The sequence below is a fragment of the Marmota flaviventris genome, chromosome 3 (genome assembly GCF_047511675.1).
Source record: "Marmota flaviventris isolate mMarFla1 chromosome 3, mMarFla1.hap1, whole genome shotgun sequence".
Lineage (NCBI taxonomy): Eukaryota > Metazoa > Chordata > Mammalia > Rodentia > Sciuridae > Marmota > Marmota flaviventris.
The window spans coordinates 91,193,721-91,214,188 of record NC_092500.1 but is presented as its reverse complement, the minus strand read 5'-3'; positions in this window follow the sequence as shown (position 1 = coordinate 91,214,188).

Below are 20,468 nucleotides of genomic sequence, written 5' to 3'. Positions count from 1 at the left end.
CAAATACACTAAAACAGAAGGTATTCAATAAGTTTAACTATGGGGACTCATTTTATAAAATCAGTGGGCCTGGATTTTGAGTCACCTTAACTTGGGCTCTGAGGTTGAAATCCATGCAGTTTGCTTAAGTAACAAAATGCTGTAGACATGTCTACATGACCTAAATGAATTTGTACTTAATGCCTAATTTTCTTGGTACTGCTAGTATTTATTGTTTCTCAAAAACACTTCCAGCATATATCATATAAGGTTTAAATGTTCAACAGTGCACAAATAATCATTCAACAATTACAGAATCAGTAATCTCTGCTGCTTACCAACAATGTATATATGGTAACAATTAGCCAACTGTAGCAAAATTTTTATATAATTTATTATCCTCAACCTCTGATTTTCACTCTTGATATATTTCCCCCGTATGTGTTTTGAGTGTTATAGTTGCTGCCAGTTATTTTTGAATGTGCCCACAACAGATAGGTTTTTCTCTGTACTTAACAGTGTTTATTATGTCTTCTAGGTTAATATCATCTGCCAATCTGGAATGTTTCTACAACACTCAAAATCTGTGAAAAATTTGAGGGTATAGTTACTAGGCCCCTAATTCTGGCTAGAGCATATGTTCTAGACTGTACTAAACAATTTATCCAGAAGGCTTCAAAATGTTTTAAACTAAATCAATCCTCCTCAGGGATAAAAATCAGCTACTTTGCATCTAGATATAATGATTTAAAAAATAAAGTTCTACAAGTCAAGCTTGAAGACTTTTTATTATAACTCATCTGAGCAAAAATTTATTTTTAAAGGCAATAACATGCAATCATTATCACAGCTTTAACAAAAACTTATAAGTATTTACATTTATTATTATTTCTATGTAGTTAAAGACAAAATAGCAAATATATTATGTCTGGATCAAATACTCAGTTTTTGAAAACTAGGAATATCAAAACATTAATAGTAGCTATCTTAGATATTAGAATCATTGATAACTTTTATCTTCTACTTTATGCTTCTTATATTTCTTAATTTTTTTTTGCAACAAGCATATATTGCCTTGAAAATGTATCTTACAGCATTTCAAATCACCAAACACCTGTGTTCCTATTTTAAAAGACTAAATTTCATATTTTCCACATCCCCAAACTCAAACCTTAATATGTAAGAAAATCAAGTTTCCTGGCCATGGTTAATAGATTGATATTTTGCTTAAAATTGGTCATTAAATTTGTGGAACATATCAATATAAGTTGGAAAGAATAAAGTAAATGTTGAAGCAAACAACAAAAATAATTATTAATCCAGTAATAATGAATATATCATAATATGTTAAAACCTAAACATCCTTTAGAACTAAGGATCCATCTTTTTTTAAAGGCCATATTTTAAAGGCCACATTTCTTGTAAATATGTTTTTCCACTTATAATAGATTGTAGAACTGTTCTTAGCCAACGCTGTTAAAGTAGACATGAAAATCACATACATCCAAAAAATATATGTATAATTATTATCATTTAGTAACTGGTGTGATTTTACATGAGTACAATGAATATTTGGGAAATGGACAATCTATAAAATCTAGAATTCACTTGCCATAATACTAAAAGACATTTTTGCACAATGTTTTATTTTAATGTATTTGGCAAGATCCATGATATTACAGTAAAATTATTCCAAAAGCAACTGGACTAAATACCTCAAATTATATAGCACAACTTTGACAGGAAAGGAAAGCAATATAATTAGTCAATAGGTCTTTAGTACCTGCTCTCTGCCCAGCTGGATCTTGTTCAAGGAGTTTAAAAAGTTTAAGACATGGCCCAGGTAAAGAAGCTTACAGTTTATTAAGCTTACAGTTTATTAAAGAGATACAACAAACCTCATTAAAAATTTTCAAAAGTTAGACATGACTGTGGTGTTGATTATAAGAACAATAAATATTTGGAGAAAAGGGAAAATTGTGGAGTGGGCAGTCATAAAAGGCTTACTGGGGCCGGACTTGGTGGTTCACTCCTGTAATCCCAGCAGCTTGGGAAGACAGGAGGATAAAAGCCAGTTCAAAGCCAGCCTCAGCAATGTAGCAAGGCCCTAAGCAACTCAGTGAGACCCGTCTCTAAATAAAATACAAAAAAGGGCTGGGGATGTGGCTCAGTGGTTGAGTGCCTACGAGTTCAAAAAAAAAAAAAAGGCTTCCTGGGAGAGAGAAGTCAAGAAGGTTAGATATGGTCAAGAGACAAGAACAGATGCTATTTCAAAAAATGAAAATTGTCTGAATAAAGACAATGGTCTGTTCTTTCAAGTTCTGCAGGGAAAAGAGAGATGTGAGGAGAAGAGGAATGAGAAGACTTGATGGGCAGAAGTGATGGAGTAAAATGCAATCAAGTGAAGGGAACAAAACGGGAATTGTAAACATGTCCTCACTCAGTGGGGCACAAGCAACTAACACCATCTGAGTCCATCCAGTTTCCGGGTGAGGGTTCTTGCAATCCCTTAGAGGAAGTTATCATCAATTCAAAATATCAAATGTCAGGCTTAGCATGGAGTAGGCACAGGCTGATGGCCTGGATCTGTACTTAACACAAGTCTTTATGTCAAGACATTCCTCCAAATGTTTGTTTCACTTTAAATTGGCTGCTCTGGGATTCCATCTTATCCTTTGACTCTCTAATCCTTTCTTAAGCTCAAGATCCATGTACTGCAGCCTATTCAGTACCCCAGCCCCTTTGGCTCCATCCTTGCTATTGGGACTGAATCTGACCTTTCTCGTTGTCATATTCTACAAAAGCTAGATAATTTGTAATTTGAAAATCTATGAATAGATAATGTGATACATAAATGCTATATTTATTTCAACTATGCATTAGGAAGCTTGGTGTTTGGGGGCTTATGCAAATTTACTGAATTAAAACTGTATAATTTATGAGAGGAAACTTGAATGTAATCTTTTCCTTTTGGGAGTTTGAAAAGAATGAAGGGGAAATCATTGGAATGAATATGGATTTGTTTTGTACAACGAAACTCATATGTGAAAATGATCTATAGGGCATTCAATTCAGCTTCCTGCCAATGTGGAATTGCTTCCTACCATAAACTTTAGGGGTTGAGTTTGGACTACTTTAAAATATGACTCAGCTGCTATCAAATACCACAGAAAGCATGTTTGAGTCTTGGGCAAAGTAAACTTGACCTTCTGTAAACTGTACTACATATCCACAAATAAAACTGTACTACATATCCACAAATAAACATGTTTTTTGCTCACAATTGACTTTAGGCTAGTAAAAAATCTGGAAATAAGGGGGATATATATATATATATATATATATATATATATATATATATATATATATATAATCTTATTTTGTCTTATTAAACCTGTATTTTAGCATGTAACCTGTCCCTGGGGGAATATATAAAAGAACAAGGCCCTTTTCTTGTACATCCTAGACCTGGCCCAAAACATTTAGATAATGCCCTTCCCTACATTTTGGCTACTATGTCAAAGAAGCTACAAACAAACTTGTTTTAGGTAACTCCTTTAATTTTTCTCCGGCTTCAGGAAATGTGATTCTGGCTAATACAATACCCAATTATGTAATCCCTAGTGAAAATTGAATGAATGAATAGTCAAATGAATGAACAGACTTAAATCCAGTCTTGAACCTGAATTTCATAGTTTCAATATCCAGCCTAAAATGCCAACCTTTTAATAGCTTCCTACAGCCTTTAAAAGAATAACCAAATCTTCAATAGGGCCAAGAACACCCTATAAAGTCATTAGTAAACCCTATAAATTCATTAGTAAACAGAAGAAGAAAAGAGTATGAACTTAGACCAAAGCTATAAAGAGCATTAGAAAAGGACAGCTCATTCTCACTGTCCATGTTGGCTCTCTTGAGATAAAGGGAGAAAAATACAGATGCCAACAGTAAGATTCATCGGTTATAATGGGGACAAGTAACTCATGCAATCTCTGATCTTAGGATAAATGACTAATGCATTCTCTGATGCATGAAGGCCATGGACCCTAGAAGCTGCCAGAGACCAAAGGAGGACAGGGATTGACCTAGGGAAGAAGATAGGGAAAGTGAACAAACAGTTGAACATAAACAATGCCCTTGATTAGAATTAATTTCTCTCCTATATATTCTCTCTCGAAAGAGGCTAACAGTTTGTGTTGCCACTTTAATAAAGATTTTATTTTCCTAAAGTCTGGCCATCTCTTAAATTAACCAAAAACCAAATACTATTCCTCAAAACATCAGTGTTGTTCTTATATATTTTCTGAGGTCATCTCTTCTAGAAATGGCTGATATAATGTGACATAGAACAACTACTTTACGTTTGTTGCAGATTTGCAGATGGGAATATAATGGCATGTGAAGAGGAAAAAAAATACTTTGAATTTAGAAACAAAGGGAGTCTTGACTTTTGAGGTGTCAATCTGAAGCTCTTTATTAGAAATTTTAAACTGCTTTTATCGCTAATTAATAAATAATGATATGTTGGACAAGCAGATATAATACTGACAAAACTAACAGATACACGTTTCAAAAGCTATTAAACACTAACTTCATCTCGTCTGAGTGCCATTATTTCAGTGTTTTATTCAATAGAAATTGACACTTGGTATATTAGACCAATTATGAAATGGAAAATAGCGTGTAAAATAATTATAGTCAAGCCTTCATAATCAGGCTCTCTTTCCTTTACCAATTTCTCTATTCCCAAAACAAATAATTTCCTTCATCCATTATTTTCTGACCATCTTGGAAATCCTCAAGACCACCCTTATGTTTTTGCTCATAAAATTTTTCCTGTAATTGTCCTTCTTGGCTTTTATAAAAATTATTCTCTGCTGGACTCGATGGAGCACACCTGTAATCTGAGCAACTCAGGAGTCTGAGGGAGGAAGATTGCAAGTTCAAGACCAGCCTCAGCAACTTAGCAAGGCCCTGTCTCAGAGTAAAAAGGGCTGGGGATGTGGCTTAGTGGTAAAATACTCCTGGGTTAAATCCCCAGTACCTCACCTCCAAAAATTACTGAGGACAAAAATCAAGACTTGGCAATCCTTGTTTCCCCTACATATTTCTGCATATAAAAAAAGTTTTTATATAATATCTACATGTAAAAAAGTAAAAATTTGTGGGAGAAGGGTTGGGGAAAGTTTGATCAATGGGCACCAAGTTTGCAGTTAGATAGGAACAAAAAGCTCTGAGGCACTGTTGCATATCTATTGTACTATAGATAATAATTATTGACTATGCATTTCAAAAAGCCAGAAGAAAAGATTTAGAAAGTTTTCACAACAAACAATTGTTAAATGATTGAGAAGATAAATGTTTGACCTGATATAAATATTATACAAGGTAAACATGTATAAAACATTACATGATACCCCATTAAATGTACAACTTTTTGTTTTGTATCCATTAAAATAAACTGTACAATAAATGCTTATACAATTAAATGAATTTTTATTACCAACTTCAGTCATTATTATAACAATCTTCATATCACAGAGCACATTTACCAATCTATTCTACTACCCTTTCTAAATCAAAAAGATAAACCAGCTTTTGAGAACACAAGTAGATAAAAGAAGTAAAAGTGAGTGGACAGAATGAGGCAATAAAAACTGTAAAAGCCAATTAAATGGAAGAACAATTTCCTTAACGTCTAAATGGGTGTGTTGGTCAAATGTACAGATGTTAAAGAAACATTCCTACTTAGTTAATAGTGCATGTTAGACCTCATCAGAATTAGTCTATTCTTTTGAGGACCTTTTAGAGGATTTTGTTTTGTTTTGTTTTGTTTTTAGCTTAAGTTTTAGGAACATTTGGGCTGCTTTCCATTGAAATTGCCTTCTCTTTTGAATTTCACCTCTCTCCGAGGAATACTGGAAGAGTGAATCAATTTTGCTTGGAGTGAAAGGACTTGGGTAATTAGGTGAACCATTCAGTTTATTTAGAGACATTCCTTAAATGTGTGAGATAATTTCAATAAAACTTATGTTCATGCCAAGACTGATACGGGCATTAAACTCATGTTAGCAGAGTTAAGTACAATTGAAGTATTTCATGCACAATCACCTTAGTCTTAGTGACTTTAAAAGATATAAATGTTTTATACTTAAAAAATAAAGATGATGATAATGTTTATCAAATACCTACTATGCACTAGTGTTAAAGTTTGGATCTTAAATGTCCCCCAAAGGCCCATATGCTGAAGGTCACTAGCCTGTGGCACTATTGGGAGGTGGTAGAACCTTCAGGAGGTGAGGCCTGGTGGAAGGAAGAGTAATCATTGGGGGCGTGCTTTGAAGGGAATGTTGGAAGTCCCACTCCTCTTTCTCTTTTCACTTCCCAACCACCATGAGGTGACAGCTCTGCTCTACCATGTGTTGTGTACCATGATATTCAGCCTCCCCTCAGGTCCAAAAAATTGGAGCCAACCAACCATGGGCTAAAACCTCTGAAACCATGATCCAAAATAAATCTTTCTTCCTTATAAGTTGTGGATCTCGATATTTTGTCCTAGCAACAGAAAGTGGACAAACACAACTAGTATGTGACCGTACTTACCACAATTGATTCAATTTAACTCATCAGTGATTAACATATATTAATATCCTCTTTTTAACAAATGAGAAAACTGAAGCACAGAGAGATTAAATAACTTAGGGCCACATAGTTAAGTAGCAGACCTGAAATTAGACCCAAGACAAATTTATATGTCCCATTCTTATCTACTATATTATGTTATGCTCCAAGTTAACTATATGCTTCAGAATTAATTGGCATCTAAGATGATATCAGCATTTAGGAAAATTTGGCCAATTTACTATTTTAAATCCTCATCAGAGGGATTTTAAAAGGGGATACAAAAGCAAATGGACCGTTCAGCCAAATTTGAGAACAGATAAATAGAAACTGGAAAATTTGAAAATAGATAGCTGCGGTAATAGGACCTGGCAGAATGACACCTAGGTGACCAGACTCCTGCAGGACTGCAGTAGCCACACCCCAACAAGATGAGATGAACAGCTATATGAGGAAGAGCCTATATACTATGGAAATATCACTATAAACTACCCAAGTATATGCAGCTATTGGTTGGCCTGGCCTTACTTTGAAAATACTTTTCTCTTTTTAGATTTGTGCTGATTTGGACCAAGGATACATAGAAAACAGATAATGTGGAGGGTGGATGATTGATTACCCAGCTATTCTATGCTAGGTAAACACCCAACTGTTATACATTTTTAGCAATGATTTGAAAACAAACAACACTCTTGCCATATTTTCGTATGCCTGTCCCCAAACTTGGAAAACTAATATTATTAAGACAATAAATTAAGATTTTTTTAAAAAATCTCAATAAACCAGAATACTAGGAAAAAACAACTAAAATTTAACAAATATAAATATAAAGTCATGGATTTTAATTCAAAACTTATAGAAACTGTATAAAGTGGGAGGGATTTGGGTGAACTTTCTGCATTACAAAACAATGCATAGGAGGTAAATTGCAATCCATGATAAACCAGAATTTGCCAACAGATTAAAGCAACATTAATACCAGTCTAGAGTCTATATCAAGGGAGGTGATGGTGTTAGAAGATTGTGCTTAGTTTAGACATCAGTATTTAAGATCAAGTCTATTCAGAACACAGTGACCACTATAATAACACCTTTAGGAACCTGTGCACATGAGAAATGGGTAGAAAACAGAAAATTTAGCTTGAAGAGGAAAGTACTACAAGTGCACTTGATAGAGCTCTTCATGGTATAATAGAAACTGTGCTGAGCCTGGAAACCAAAGCAGAGTTTAGTCCCTAACATAGTACCTGAGATCCAGGGCAACCACTTAACCAGTCAAACTCTCAGCACACTTAGCCTACATGGTTTGTTTACCCCTAAGTTACTCAGACTCAATATGCTGGGTACTGAGAACATAAAGATACTGAGCAACGCTTTTGACCTTAGAGAGCTAAGTCTTGTGGCCAAGACAGACATGTTGCAGACCATTAACATTCAGAGTAATGATGTTCTGAGAGTTCAGAGGACAGGAACTCACCTTGAACAGTATATTACTTCAAAGGAGGGAGAATCTGTTTCATACCTCACTCCTACCTTCAGGTGGTTGCTAAAAACCTTTGCTATTCCTTAGCTTGTAAATGCATTACCATGAACTTCATCTTATTTGCACAGGGCCTTCTCACTATGTCTTTTCACATAACTCCCTGCCCCACCACCAAGGCCAAAATTTCCTCTTTTTGCAAGGACATAGCGATGTTGGATTAGTAGGATCCATGCTAATGGCCTCTCTTAATTTTATCATCTATAAAGACTATTTCCAAACAAAGCATATTAATAGGTACTGAGGGTTAGGACTTCAACACCTTTGGGGGAACAAAATCCAACCCATAATACCTGGCTAAACTGAAATAAGCATGTTAAAATCTTAATTACTATTGTTAATATCAAAACAGCAGGTATAACAAAATTTAGACTCCCATATTAAGCAGAAATCTCTGACCCTCTATCCAGACCCTAATGCTCACTCCAAAATAGGCCCTTCCTCCATTTCTGACTCTACTCTAGACCTCACTCTTGTTCAAATTCTGTCCCTAAACCACTTCTCCTCTTTCTCCCCTCTCCCTCCCCAAGGGGAGATGACATCAGCAATGTTGAAAAGATCAGTAATGGAAAAGAAACAACTTTTAATAGTTCCTTGGATTTCTTGAGTTGAAAATGTAATAATTATAGGTGCACACCTATAATTCCAGTGGTTTGGGAGTCTGAAGCAGGAAGATCACAAGTTCAAAATCAGTCTCAGCAACTTACTGAGGCCCTAAGCAACCTAAAGAGACTCTGTCTCTAAAATATAAAAAGGGATTGAGGGTGTGGCTCTGTGACTAAACACCCCTAATTTCAACCCCCTGTTTAAAATAAAAATAAAAAAGAAAGACAATGAAATGATTCATTACTTTAGCTTCCATCAAAGTTATCAATCTAAAATCACAACATAGAGTAAGGTTCTCTAAAGAACCCATAAGTTTATTAAGGAAGGAGCAGGGGGTCATAATCGGATGTATGTGCTCTGATGACTCATAGGCATATCTGGGGAGGTTGAAGCAAGGAGGTGCTTTTAAAGGAAAAAAGGAGAATTTTGTAAGCTGCTGTGAAATAAAGTTGTTTTACTCATCCAGTCTCTTCACAGGAGCTAGCAATCACTCATCAGTAACACAGATCGTTGCAGGGGAGATGTCTTTATAGAAGCAACTTCCCTGGACATTTTTGCGCCATCAGAGAATTCTTATAAAAATTCTTATAATTGACACATGTGCATAAGGACCCCTCAGAGTCTTTGTAATAGTTCTTATTGGGCAAATATGAATTAGGACCCTCTTTCAAGGCCTTCTGATCCCATTTTATTAGGATTCGATAGAAGTGACTCCATTTTGATTCTGACAACTTTCACAAAGAGAAGTCAAATACAATGACGGTGTATAAAAATGTTCCTGGAATCAAAATGTCCTCAAGGTAAAAACTACCAAAATAGTCAAGTCGAAATGTCATACAACAAATTATGTGGTCCAGAAAATCTTGGAGACTCTTGTGAAGGCCTTGCCAGAGCTAAGTACAGAAGGACAAATGAGAAATTAATCATAAGTACGAAAGGAACATTCTTGGCTGAAGGAAAAACAAGTTCAAAAGCACAAAGCTGAGAAAGTAGGAAGCAACAGAGAATCTCCAGTGGTCTGGATGGCCAGGGCACCAGGGGAGAGGAGGCAGGCACAGGCCTGACTCTCCAGGTGGAGTATACCAATTGGTCACGGCACACGACAAAACCAGTCAGGGTCACTCCAAGAGAACTAGGCTGGCATACAGACAGAGAAATACCTTTTTCTTTGGGTTCTGTGACAGCCTCTCTGACCCAGCTCCCACAAAGAAGGCAAGGCAGAAAAGAGAGAGGGAGCATGCCTTGAACCCAGGTTTTACTGGGAAAAAGCCATTCGAATGAGGCCAGGGGTAGGGATACAACAGACAAATGAGTGTAATCCAACCCCATGGGGTGACACCCATTCCTGGAGCTGCACCTCTTTATCTGAGCAGAGGTAAAGTCTAGTCTAAATTGTATTGCAGGGTGCAATACAATACCTGTTCAGTACTTCTTTACTCAGGACTTAAAGGTACGTACATAGCTCCTGTCCAGAGTGGCTCTCAACAGTTGTCTACTTATTTATTATTCCATTTGCCATTGCAATGGGGGTGAGCAGAAGGTGACACAGTAAGCAAGGAGTGACATGCTCATATATGGAATTTCCAAAGATCACTCTGGCAACCTTGAGGAGGATAGATTAAAATGTAAAACACTGGAGAGAAGACCTGTGAGAAGTCTGTAATGTTGCAGATCAACAATGATGAAAGCAACACTCAGGTGGCAAGCACGGGAGCAGGGGCCACCCCTCCCAGCTGTTTGTAGAAATATTCAGCAGGAAAAATCAACAGGATTTTAATGAGGGTCATGCGGAAACTAAATGAGTGGTTTCCAACTCCCACTGCATATCAGAGGCACCTGGGATGCAGTTTCTGTGATTCTGTCTCAGACTTAGTGAATCTGAATGAATGTTTGATGTTGAAGCCTTGAGAATTTAAAGGTCTCCAGCCAGTCTCTGACTAAATATGGACTGACAGCAGAGGAAAGAGGAAACCCTATGTTGATTCAGGACTAGGTTTAGTCCCAGAGAAGACAAAACTATGTCACTGTTAAACTGTTTAAAGATAGAACTATTACCTAAGAACCTTCTCACTGAATGTAATCCAATAGAGGCTAGCACAACAGGTAAAGGGAAATTATAGAAAGGTTTTTGTTTTTGTTTTTAATTGCCAGAAAAATGAGAAAGCCTTTAAGACAGAGAGCTCCTGGGTTGCTCATGGGCAGAAACCAAAGCCAGACAGAGCAGCAGCTGGACACTCAAAGAAAATCTGTCTGCCCAGGCACTGTGTGTACATCCCTCTTGTCTTGCTCTGACCCGGTTTGGATTCCAGGTCCTGGCCTTTGGATCTGACTCTGTTTCCATAGCAACCCAATCCTGTTTGAGCCATGCTTGCTCTGGTTGCTGCATCTGGATTCATCCACAGTACCCCAGCCTTGTCACAATCCCTGAGGCTCAGTCACAGTCTGCCCCACCCCACATCTGGCTTCCAGCTCCATTCAACCCTTCTCAGCTCCCAGTCTGCTCGTACCCATATTCAGCCCCCTGCTTCTGGCTCAGGGTACAGACAGACTACCCACTCCTAGCCAATTCCCACCTTGGTGTGCTAGCTGAATGTTCTATATGAGATGATGAATATCTAGTAGCTTCCCATTGGTTCTAGTAGGCAGGAAACTACAGCCATTAAAAGCTCATAACCCACTTGAATCAAATTGTGAAATATGATATATCAAGAACTATGTAATGTTTTGAACAGCCAACAATAAAAAATTTAAAAAAAAATTAAATTAAATTAAAAAAAAAAGCACAGACATTGAATTCAGTCTTCAATTCAAATCTAGACTGTGTGACAATGAACAAGTTCTCCACACTTCAGTTTCCAAAGCTATTTAATGATGATAAACATGCCTAACCTTGGTTTGAAAAGGTTAAGAATGTAAGAATTAAGTTCTGTTTTCCTGGAACCTGAAACTCATGTAGAAGTTGAAAACAACTCCCGGAAATGCCCACTAAATGTATGTTGAAATCTCCCCTGATCATCTGGTTGCTCTACGAAAACAACCCCTCTCAGAAACCGTGCAATGATTGGCTATGCTGTATGCGAAGTCCCTGCCCTCTCCAAGGAAAGTATATAAGCTCTGCTTAAGCTGTTCCCGGGGCTCTCTCTCTGCTCTATTCAAGTGAGCTCTGAGCCCCAGCATGCTGGACCCCCAATAAACCCTTTGCTGTTGCATGAGACAGTCTCTTGGTGGTCTCTTCCTCCGACGCTCGCCCGACCTTTACAGGTTATAAATGTATAAGCAATCTAGCCAGATTTACCAACTCAGGATAAACAAACTGAGTCTCTCTTCACTTGCAATCAATAATTGAAGCATCCAGATACTCTTATTAACAGGATATTTAATATCTCCCTCTTGAAGTGTACGTAATAATGTCAAAATGTCAAATATCCCAAGACATTGAGGATTTATTCAGTCCAATAAGGTCAAATGTAGGTATGTCAAAGAGATGACAGTCTACAGATCCAGTTTTTGCTGCTCAGTGTGACCTGAAGGCTCCTTCTGCTCTCTGATGGGTGCTTGTTCACTATATCAGTGTGCCTTTGCTGGCTCCAATGCCTGGGACAAAGGGTGTCGTCTTCTTGGGCCTCCAGATTACAGCCAACTGCTCTACTGCTGCCAGTCCTTCCTTGGGCTCTCACCCCAAGTCCTAGGCACCAACATGGCCATCATTTCTCCCAGGAGCTATATTTCAGGGCCTTGGAGCTTATATTAGTTCCCTAGGGTTGCCATAACAAATTACCACACACTGGTGACTTAAAATAATTTATTGTCTCACTAACCCAGAGAATAAAAGTCTAAAATGAAGGTGTGAGCAGGGTCGGTTCCTTCTGGAGGATGCCAGGGATAAACACTCATGCCTCTGGGATGCTGGCAGCTCCAGCAAGCCTTGCTATTCCATGACTGTGGCTGCATCACCCCAATCTCCATCTGCACCCTCACGTGTCCTCTTCATCCTCATGTGTTTCTTCATCTGGCTCTTTTTCCTTTTTCTATAAGGATACAAATCACTGGATTTAGGGACTAACTGTGAGAAGAGTACAGCTATATCTTAACTAATTGCATTTGCATATATCTTATTGCCAAAAAAGTTCATATTCTGAGCTTCTGGATGGATATGAATTTGGTGGAACATTATTCAATCCATCTATAGGCCATTTTCTATACAACAAGGTTTAAAGATATATTTCCCTAATTTAAAAGCTCCAAAAAAGAAGTTTTCATATCCCTTCCTGCAAGAAACCCATTGGGCTACCTATGCAAAATTTTCCCCTTCAGCCTCTCTCTCAGGACAAGGAATGACAAGCAGGTTTTCTCACACTTCCAAATGCTTCAGTTAATAAGAAAAAACTGCCCAAAGAGTATTTCTAGGTGTACTCCTAGATCTAAGAGACTAGCCTAGTTTTTATCTCATTTCATGAGTAAAATGTGTGTAACATCTTGCACATAGAAATCCTCAATTACTGGTAATTATTTGTTATCCCAGAAGGTAACCAGAAGTGCCCTGAGGATACAAATGATCAGAATAAAACTTAGGTTGCTGAAGGCAAATTATCTGCCCAATTTAGTTTATAGCACAATTTGAGTGAAACTCTTGATGCAGTTTGGCAGGTCTTCTCTCTCTCATATGATGTGTAGGTATATTTTATATATTATTGGGTCACGGATCAGAGTAATAATTATATTATCAGAGCCTCTGACTAGAGCTAAACTAGGATACATGAAACACGTTCTGAGTGGAAAGAAGTGAGAGTTAATACTCACCCAAAGGCCTTTTCCCCATTGTGGTCATATCTTCACCCCATAGGTTCCATGGAACCATGGGTCATTAGGGGCAGCAGTATCTTGGGGCATTGCTGTTATTACAAAACAGGTTCTCATTCAAGACCTCAGTCTAAATCTAGACCTATGCCATGTCTTATATTCCCTCCATATCTATTCCTTGTTTTACTACCTAACTCCTTTTCCCAGGTCCTAATGGTAGAGGCCACATCATTAAGCTTAATGGTCCTGGGACCTCCAATTAATGAAGACCAATTGGAAATTCCAGCAGACATTCAAAGAGAAGAATGGGGTGGGGTGATTTATTCTCCTGGCTCCTTTCTTGTGATATCTGTGACTGTGTCCTTGATCAAAGCTCACTATTCCTCTCAGAGGCTTCCTCAGGACTCTTTCTGTTCCCTCTCCCACTGAAGGTCTAGAAGTGATAACTATTCCACTGTTACTATACCATTAACACTGCATCATTATAAATGCCTTTGTAAGTAGCATTTCCTCAAACTTATTCCCAACTGTTAACAAGATCCTAACTTCAACTTAGATGGAAAACATTAAGATAGAATACATTAACCGTTTCACCAAGAATTCTAGGTTTCAAAGAGGTCATCTAAATGAAATCATCATAACAAATGGTGTGATGGAGTTCTTGCGAATTAATAATTTCAAACTCATGCTATTTAGTAAAAGAGATGATCCTGGAACTAACATTCTAAACTCCAACCCAGTGATCTGTCCACCCACATACCTGTGAGCCTAGAAAAGGCAAAATACTTTCCCTAGACAATGCTAGGTTTCTGTAGTTAAATAGATACTCAAAATCAGAGCCACCTCCCATCACACAACAGACTTCATCCACCACTGTCTTCTTTTTTCCTTTTGCCCTCACCATATCCTTCACCCTCTCTCTCCAATGCTCTCCCTCTGCCCTAGGAGAGGAATTAACATTTATTGAATGTTGTACCAAACTACATGAAATATGTAAGTGACCTGTGCTAAATCCTATGATGTCTCATTCAACACTTTCAATAACTATGAGTTATTTAAAAAATTTTTACATATTTAGAAATTGCACTTTAAAGAAATTGCATGTCCAAAGCAGCACCAAAAAACCATACAAGGGTGTGAGTTCAGCCCAGGCTGACTCCAGAGTCTGTTCGCTCCCCACCATGCCACAGTGCATCCTGCAAGTCACAAGAGTCCTCCAGTTGCTCTCTGTCACCCCCTTCCCATCCTCACTGCCACTGCAGGTCTAGAGGTGATAACTATTCCACTGGGGCATTGCTGTTATTACAAAACAGGTTCTCACTCAAGACCTCAAACTAAATCTAGACCTATGCCATGTCTTCTATTCCCTTCATATCTATTCCTTGTTTTACTACCTCCCTCCTTTTCACAGAATTCCTATGGTTTTCAGATCCAAGTTTAGTGTCTTATGTCTGATACCATTAACTGCTAACAGAAAATCAGTTGATGAATCCCTAATAAATTAATTTAGAAAAATCAATTACCCATCTTTAAAGGATTCCTAGAGTTAAAACCTAATGCGATCTCTCCATCTGTGGAAATAGTCAGATTGCAACTGATACAAGGTGTCGGCATCCATTTTTATTAGAGAAGAAGAAAACAATACTGTTAGCTTTTGCTGAAAAGAATTGCTCAAGTAGGAAGATAAAGCAATTGCGCCTAACACATTTGTTTAATTAGAGGTGCATTCATGTGTTCTCAAAGCACTATTTGGAAACTGGGAAAAATAAGCAAGTACCATTTAGAATCCACACAATAAAATGGAGGCTCCCAAACAAAGAACATTACATTCACAGCGTGAGAAGAGAAAGTGAGGAAATAAGGTTGGTGGCCAGCTTTCAAGTCTGCAATGAGGAAGGCACTGAATTCTTAAGGAAGAATCACATTGCACGGCATTCATTTGTATGACTGACTCGAAATATTTTGAATAATTATTTTATAGTTTTCTCTCTTCTATTTTCTGTGTTCTTCACAGGGAAAGAACTGAGCCTTATTCATCTTTCCATTTTCACAGCCCAGAGTCAATGTCTTCTACATAGAGGATGCTCAATAAATGTTTTAACTAAATAAGTCAGTCACTGAAAGGGCAGATGCTTTTTTTAAAGCCCTCGCTCCTAAATTTATATGCAAGGTTGTACCCATTTCAAAGCTATGCTTTTGAAGACAGGGATGAAAATAAGATTTACAATAGTCTCAGAGGCATAATGGAAGGATTTTGTAAATAATAACAATGATGAAAACGTGTCAGAGTTCATCGCTCCTCGGGTTCTCTCCTCGCTGATGGACCTCTTCTACAAGGGAGAAAGTTGGAAACTTAGTTACCATTTTGTCTATTTTTATTTCAAATACCTATAATATGAAATACATTTTTGAGGTACAATACTGTTTTTTATGCATTCAGATGGCTTACATGTTAGATACAAAAGGGCCCCCTAGGCTGCTATGAGACTATTGTGTACACCTGCACATTTTAAGCAGATTTTCAACACAATACACATTAACAGTCGTTCTCAGAAGCACTCAAAGTTGGATGTGTGCTTTTTCCTGATCTTTGTAGAATTGGGTTCTCTTCTTTTGACCTCGTGTTCAATAGCACCTCCATGTTTGACAAACTAGGGAGGAAATTTAGCATTGAAATTGGTCGCAGTTTGTTTTTTCAAAAACAACGAAGAAGTGAATTTCAAAGCTCAAAGAGATTATGCCATCTTTTTAAACAGCATGAGTATATTCTAAATTATGACTTAGATCATTAGAACTAAGAATCTGTGACTCAGTAGTTTTTTTAAAATTTTTGTTCTTCACTGCATTCCCTTCTATCCGTTTGAATAAAAGTGGATTGATAGTTCCCAAGCATTATATTCCCACCACTCAGGTGTTCAGGGCAGTCTGTGCTATTTCTTTGTTGAACCCATTGTGTCAAAATGAGATTCCTTTGTGGACTCCATGAAATACAATAAAACAGAGTACAGCAAGATTACTAAGTTATGCCAAACAAAGCAGGATTCTGATAGGCTTTTTTTTTTTCTGGCCCCTTTGAGGTTAGGAATCAGAACCAGTCTCCTGCAAACAGTAGGCTACACTCTCAATGGGATGAAGTTCAAACATTTGCAACATGTAAGAGTTCCAATTCATAATGACAATTGGAAATTCAGCCCTCACAAAGGGAAGGGCTTGCCCTCCACTCCCTGGTTGCTTTGTGGGTCACTGTAACCCATTATGATGACTCAGCTGGGTTCCAGGTGTCTTTTCTTCTCTCACTGGCTAGAATCATGGCACCCAACTTTTTTTTTCTGTAACACTAAATTGGACAGCAGGGAAGCTTTTTCACCCTTATGTTCTAAAGTTAAACTAAATTGGGAGCTAGTAGACTTCAAAAATCAGTGGATGACACATACAGATTCCTGTAGTTACCATGATATGAAAGCAATCTTTTGATATTTAGGCTCAGCATGTGAAATACATCAGCTTGGCCTCTCCCTGCTCTCTCTCAGTATCAAAGAGGAAATGCATGGAAAGCCAGTATTCCAGTCATCTAGAATTATCTGCAACATAACAGACAAACAGTGTCACAAACTGCTGCTGTGATCCTGCCTGTTGGGGTGGGGGTGGAGGAAGGAAGGCAGGAAGGAGTCCTGAATATTGACTCTTCTCTCAGCCTCTACTACCCAAAAAGCCTTCCAACCCCACCATACCAGGAGATTAGGAATGTATATTTTACTTGGAATTCTTGGGGACTCTTCTCTAGACCCTAGACACAGCTAATTTTCAGCTCTTGATGTCGACAGTGGGGCAAACAATTCAAAAACATGTATTATGTGTAATATGATGGTTTTTTCTCAAACAGAATTGAGATATATGGGTCTGACATATTGGTCTAGCTGCACGTTGTCTATCAAAAGTAACAGAATATTTTCAATGATTCTAAGTCACACATACCATGATGGTTAATTTCATGTGTCTGGGCTATAGGATGCTGAGAAAATACTATTTCTAGGTGTGTCTGTGAAGGTGTTTTTGAAAGTGGTTAACAATTTATACTGGTGAAGAACTCTGCCTTGGTCAATATGCATGGCCAGCATCCAATCCATAGAGAACCTGAATAGAACAAAAGGACTGAGAAAGGTGAATTGGCTTCCTTTTAGCTGGAGCATCTCTCTTCTGCTCTTAGTTATCAGTCTCTTGGTTCTTGTGCCTTCAGATATTAACCAGGACTAATACCATGGGCTCTTGGGTCTTGGGCAGAATTGGAACTACACCATTGAACCCCTGCCTATCCTGGGCATCTAGCTTGCAGATGGCAGATTGTAGGATTTCTCAGCCTCCATAATACTGCGAATCTATTCCTCATAATAAATCTCTTCTTACACATGTGTATCTATATATAGTTACATAATTCCTATAAGTTCTGCGTCTCTAGAGAACCTCAAGAAGTATACATAATTATTTTTACATCACTGAAAAAAGAACACATCTTACAATCAATAGCATGTCAATCTAACTGGTAGCATTTTTTAATGGTGTGTGTGTATCTTACAACGAATATCATCTTGGACTTGACAAAATATATCTGACCCCAAGATTTTCTCAGAAAATCTAGGAAAAGAAACCCATTTTTCCATCACATTCTGTATCCATTGCCTTTATTCTCAATAATTCCTCTACTTCACACACACACACACATACACACACACACACACACAGATGATTGAACCCAGGGGTGCTTTACCCCTGAGCTATACTTCCAGTCCTTTTAATTTTTTGTTTTAAGACAGTATCTCACTAAGTTGCTTAGGGCTTCACTAAGTTACTGAGGCTGGCCTCTAGCTTGCAATCCTCCCGTTTCAGCCTCCTGAGTGGCTGAGATTATAGGTATGCTCCATGGCACCTGGCACTCATATTTTTTATAGATACACATAGTGAAAAAGCTTATTCCTGCTCTCTTCCCCATCCTGCAGCTCCTAATGCACCACTGCCTGTGACACGTAACTACTGTAATTACATTCTTATGCATAATTCTGAAGTTTCTTTATATATATGCAAATCAATACTGATGTACATTCTTTCCCCTCTGATTTGCAAGAGAGAAAAATGGGTAGTTTACTATAAAGAATGTTGCACATCTGCCTTTTCCTCTTGACAATATTTCTAAAAGACTTTTCCACTTCAGTACATGAGAGCTGCTTTATCCTTTGTTCTCAGATATATTGTCTATATCATGATTTATTTATCCACACACCTATGGTGCGCATTCATCTTATTTCAATGCTTTTACTATCACCAAGTGAATATCCTTTGGAAACATTTGGATATAGATAGGTATGTAGGTAGATAAATGACATATAGGTCTGTTTATTATCTATGTATATACAATCTGTGTACTTTGAGAGCAGAAATATGTGTAGAAAAACACACACATGAAGTTACTCAAAGGGGCAAAGGGCATACACGTTTGTGATTTTGAGAGATATTTCTAAATTGCCCTGAATTTCCAGCTATCAACTAAAGAATACATTTGTTTGGAGACTGATTGTTTTCTCAATTGTCTCACCAATGGATGTGTGTTATAGAACATTAAAACTTTTGCTATTTCAGTAAATGACAAAACTGTCTGTGCATACATCATGTATACATCACTTAACTTAAAAGTCACAGAACATCTTTTTTCTTTTCTCAATGCTGGTAATTAATATTATGAATCGGACCCAGGGCCTCATGCATACTAGGCAAGCATTCTACCACTGAGCTACATACCCAACCCATTTTTAATTATATTTTGAGACAGAGTCTTGCTAAACATCCCAGGTGAGTCTTGAACTTAAGATCATCCTGCTTCAGCCTCTTGAGTAGCTGTAATTATAAGTGTGTACCACTGCACCTGGCTATGAACATCTTTTTTAACATGTTTGAGTTATTTTTATTTCCTTTAATATATAATCTCTGTTCGTATCTTTTGTCAATTATTGATTAAATTGTTCTTTTTATATCAGGGGTTCTTATTTATTATGTATTGAGGAAATTAGTCTTTCTTCTGTGATATGGGATGCTAATGTTTTCCCCAGTTTTTTCTCTTCTGACCCTCTCAATAACCTTCATAAAGAACTTCTCTATTGTTACACATTTGTAGTTATCAATCTTTTCCTTTATGACCTCCAGATTTTGTCACAGTCAGAAAGCCCTTCTCCACAATGAGGTTCTAAAAGCATTCCCATTTTTTTCTTCTAAAATGTCTAAGGATTCTTTTATAACATTCAATTCTTTGTTATTTTTCAGGTGGCTAACCAGTTATCCCAATATCATTTGTTAAATAGAATACTTATTTGAGATTCCTAAGTTTCCATACATATTTAAGTCTAATATGCTCCTTTGATCTATATGTCTATGAACCAGTACCACATGTCTTAGTAAAGCTTTATAATATACTTTAATGCCTGGTAGAGTTAATTCTTCCACCCTTCCCGTAACCCACTATTGCTGTTCTTCTTCGGGGTTTTCTTAGTTATTTTATAAGTAATGTATAGCGTCTCTCTCTTCAACCTATCCTGTCCCATGGATGTTTCTATCCTGGCTTGGTTTATTATAGTCCTAACATTCTACCATTAGGTAAAATGAATCAGAAAGGTATAGACTGTCCCCATTTGCAGACAATGCCCTGCAAATGGGGACAGTCACTATCTCTCTTAAGGTCTCAGTGTTCTCCTTGACAAAAATGGGGACAAGTAGAAAGAAGTTTCACCTACACATTCTCTAAGATTCCTTCTAGATCTAATGCTTTCTAGCTCTAAGTTAAACCTCTTGTTGAGAGTCCTCATGAACATTGTGTCCATTTCTCATAAAAATGTTTGCTCTCTGACTTTTCATTACAAATAACTAGAAAATTTTTCAT